The following is a 4,909-nucleotide window of genomic DNA, read 5'->3' as shown; positions in this document are numbered from 1 at the left end:
TACCCTGGATTCATATCCCAGCTGGGGTGCTAGGCACTGGATCTGTCCCTTGACTCTCCAAATCCCTTTTTCCCATGTATTAAATGTGTTTTCTCAGAGTTTATGGCCCAAGTTGTTGCAAGAATGAAATGAACTGACATATCTGCATTCAGCCCTCGGGCTCCCTCCTGTCCCAGGTTGAGAGCTATTCGTACCCAGGAGCAGGGACTTTGTTCCTCTCCCGGCACTCAGAACTACAGTGTTGTCAACACAAATGCTTAATGAATGTTGAAGAACAGGGTTGGTGAGGGGGATGGGGGAGGAAGGGAAGAAAGGCAAATATTAAAACAGCTGACATAAAAAAAGAATAAAATAATGCCATTTGCAACACCATGGATGGAACTAGAGATTATCATACCAAGTGAAGTAAGGCAGAAAGAGAAAGACAAATACCATATGATATCACTTTTATGTGGAATCTAAAATATGACACAAATGAACTTATCTACGAAACAGAAACAGACTCACAGACATAAAGAACAGACTTGTGGTTGCCAAGGGGGAAGGAGGTAGGGGAAGGATGGATTGGGAGCTTGGGATTAGCAGATGCAAACTATTTTTTTTTTTTTTTTGCGGTACGTGGGCCTCTCACTGTTGTGGCCTCTCCCGTTGCGGAGCACAGGCTCTGGACGCACAGGCTCAGCGGCCATGGCTCACGGGCCCAGCTGCTCCGCGGCATGTGAGATCTTCCCGGACCGGGGCACGAACCCGGGTCCCCTGCGTCGGCAGGCGGACTCTCAACCACTGCGCCACCAGGGAAGCCCGCAAACTATTTTATATAGAAAGGATAAACAAGGTCCTACTGTCTAGCACAGGGAACTATATTCAATATCCTGTGATAAACCATAATGGAAAAGAATACGAAAAAGAATGTATATACATGTATAACTGAATCACTTTCCTGAACACCGGAAACTCACACAACATTGTAAATCAACTATACTTCAATAAAATATTAAAACAAACCAAAAAAGGGTGAAACCTAAGTGTTGGCAGGACATGGGAGACATTACCTCCCTCACAGGCTACTTGAGAAAATAGCGTGGCCATGTCCTACCCCATGACTCAGCCATTCCACCCCTGGGCATTTACTGGGGGAGAAAAGAGTATAGTTGCCAAGAGGCATGAACAAAAAGGCTCAAAACAGATTTAACCATAATCGCCCCAAACTGGAAACAACCCAAATGTCCACAAACAGGTAAAATGGACAAATCATGAAAAATTGGCACCCAGTGGTTAAGATAGAAGGGAAAATATCCAAATGTTTGCAAGGAGGTTGAGATACTGGAACCCCTGTACACTGCCAGTGGGAATGTAAAATGTTACAGCTGCTGTGTAAAAACAGTGTGGCAGCTCTTCAAAAGCTAAATATAGACTTACCATATGACCCAGCAATTCCACTCCTAGGTGTAGACCTAGAAGAACGGAAAGCGATGCTCAGGAAAAACTTGCATGTGGATATTCCCAGCAGCACTACTCACAATAGCGAAAAGGTGGCAACAGCCCAAATGTCCATCCACAGATGAATGGACGAACAAAACGTGGTAGATTCACATGGAGGAATAAAGCGGTCGCACATGATACAACGTGGATGCACCTTGAAAACATTATGCTGAGTGGGCTTCCCGGGTGGCGCAGTGGTTGAGAGTCCCCCTGCCGACGCAGGGGACCCGGGTTCGTGCCCCGGTCCGGGAAGATCCCACATGCCGCGGAGCAGCTGGGCCCGTGAGCCATGGCCGCTGAGCCTGCGCGTCCGGAGCCTGTGCTCCGCAACGGGAGAGGCCACAACAGTGAGAGGCCCGCGTACCGCAATAAAAAAAAAACAAAAAACCAATATTATGCTGAGTAAAGAAAGCCAGATAGAAATGGCCACATATTGTATGAACTGTCCAGATGAGGCAAATCCACAGGGACAGAAAGCAGAAGAGTTGTTGCCAGTGGCTGGGAGGGAGGGGGGATGGGAATGACTGCTAACGGGCATGGGGTCTTCTTTTAAGTATTCTGGAGCTAGATACTAGTGAGGGTCATGCTACATCATGAATGTCCTAAATATCCCTGAATTATACACTTTCAGCAGTTAAAATGATAAGTTATATGTTATATTTATTTTACCACAATATAAAAAGAAAAAAATGGGGACTTCCCTGGAAGTCCAGTGGTTAAGACTCTGCGCTTCCAATGCAGGGGGCACGGTCTCCATCACTGGTCAGGGAACTAAGATCCCACATGCTGTGCGTCGCGGCCAAAAAACATTTTTTTTTTTTTTTTGCGGTACGCGGGCCTCTCACTGTTGTGGCCTCTCCCGTTGCGAAGCACAGGCTCCGGACGCGCAGGCTCAGCGGCCATGGCTCACGGGCCCAGCTGCTCCACGGCATGTGGGATCTTCCCGGACCGGGGCACGAACCCGTGTCCCCTGCATCGGCAAGCAGACTCTTAACCACTGCGCCACCAGGAAAGCCCAAAGCATTTTTTTAAATAAATAAATAAAACAAAAGGAAGAAAGAAATGATGCCCAGGAATACTACGTAACTACGAAAAGGAACAATTGCCTGCTCCACAAACATGAGGATCAAGAGAAGCCAGAGGCCAGAGTGGACACCCGGCCATCCCATATGTGAAATTCAGAATCAGGTAAAACTCACCCAAGTGATGGATGTCAGAGTAGTGGTCACCTTGAGGGAGGGGAGAATCAACTGGAGGGTCCAAGGACCTGGCAGGGGCTGGAAATGTCCTATATCCTGACCCAAGGGTCATCACCTCAATCAACCTCCAATTCTGACACTCATGAACTTGACCATGCCTGTGTTAAACCTCAACAAAAATGTTAAAAAGAGAAAAGAGGGGAATTTCCCGGCGGGCAAGTGGTTAGGACTCCGCACTTTCACTGCCAGGCGTATGGGTTCGATCCCAGGTCGGGGAACTAGGATCCCACAAGCCGTGTGGTGTGGCCAAAAAAAAAAAAAGAGGGAGGGAGAGAGAGAGAGAAAAGAATTGCCAGGGAAGGACACAAGAACATCCAACAGTCCTGAAGGTTGAGGGTTTTCCATTTTCACCACAAATGTCATCACCTTATCCCTCTGGGGACTGATGACTTGGAAATAGACATGGAGCTGGGTGTGGACAGAAGCAGGAGGGCAGTGACTGGAGTCTGATGCCTGGGATTTCAGAAGTGGTTCCCAGATGCTTTTTCATCTCTTGGGAGATGCTCCCCACACTCCCCAGACCAGGGTCCCCTGACTGGGGGACACTCTGGGACAGGAAAACCTCAGGACTCCAGAACACTGAGAACATCAGCTCCCAGATCTCCTGGTAGAGACACATCTTGGCACCTCAGGGCCCTTTAAGACCAACTAGAATGAACACTAGCAATCATAACGTACAGCCTTGGGCAGAAGGAAGAGCATAGCCTGCAGGCAGAAGGTCCTGGTTCCAGTCCTGACCCAATCAATAAATACACATGAATGAATGAATGGATGGATGAATGGTGGATGAACTAGCTTTTCACCCCCATTTCACAACCCTTTATCATGCACTTCCCAGATGCTCAGCCTTGTCCTGCAAAAAGCCAGGGACCCCAGAGAAACCTCAGCCTGATCTGGCCTCCAACGATCTCCTATCCTGCTGGGGGAGACAGAACCTGACACAGATACTTCCATTCCCATTATCGCTGAGACAAATAATAGAAGAAATCACAGGCAGGCAGGAAACAGGGAAGGGAGCCAAGAGGGAGGGACCAGGATAGAGGAAAGATGCCAGGGCCAAAATGAGAGAGAGGAAGTGGAGCGCCCAAATGTTGGACATTAGATGACACGTGGCCAGTGACTGTTACACACTGACCAGGGAGGAAGTTGTGCTGAACAGATAATGAAGGGCAGTGGGAGCCTGATCCTTCTTGGCAGATCTTTTCATTTGTCTTGATTGGTTTTGTATACCTCCAAAGATGAGGAGCTCACTCCCCAGGGAGATAACCCAGCCCTTCCTGGACATGGGCAACTGTCAAAAAGTTTGCTGCAACATAATTTTCCAGGTAGTGGCCACCATGGTTAAAAAGGCCAAATGCAATTGTCTGGGGAAGGAGGGCTACCCATGTGAGCCAGGCAGTCAGTCTCTGCCACAGACTAAATCTGGAATCAGACTTGCCTGGGTTTGAATCTCTGCTCTACCTCTTATGGGCCTGGTGACTTCATCTCTCCAAGTCTATTTCCTCTCCATCCTTTTCTGAAATGACTGTAATAACAGTGCCAACTTCATAGGTTTATGCATGTATTCAGTGAACTAATGGAGTAAAATGCCTAGCATATAGCAGAATAAGTGTGCCCTGTTCCAGGCCCAGAGTGCTCTGGAATGTGTCTCGAATTCACATGTACTTTCCTATCTTTAAAACTTTGCACATGATCTAACTTACGCCTCCCATGTCATTGTCCCATCACCCACACCTTGCAAACTCCTATGCATCCCTCAAAGCCCTCAAAGGTACCCTTCTTTTCTCTGTTTAAGCCCTGACCTGGGGAACTGGGACCATCTGGGACCTGGTTCTGATTGGGCCCACTGTGATGTGATGTGAGTTTCCAGAGGGCAGAGATTCCGACTGGCATGTAGTAGGCATGCAGTCAGAACTTGTTGAGTGAATGAATGAGTGAATGAAAGAATGAATCAGTGGTTATTTGGGAGGGGTGCCCAAAGTGGAGACCCAAGGCTAGGCCAACCTTTAGGTCTCCATACCCCCATCTCCCACGACCTCAATGGGCGGGAAGGGGCAGATAACGTGCGAGGAGGGGCTTCCGGGCGGGGTCTTCAGCCCTTCCGGTCCGGCCCCTTTAAGGGGCGGGGACAGCAGGGCGGGCGCTCGGAGCGTCTGGCCGGCGCGAAG

Source organism: Delphinus delphis, chromosome 3 (genome assembly GCF_949987515.2).
Source record: "Delphinus delphis chromosome 3, mDelDel1.2, whole genome shotgun sequence".
Lineage (NCBI taxonomy): Eukaryota > Metazoa > Chordata > Mammalia > Artiodactyla > Delphinidae > Delphinus > Delphinus delphis.
The sequence above is the reverse complement of the archived record's forward strand: the minus strand, read 5'-3'. Positions refer to the sequence as shown.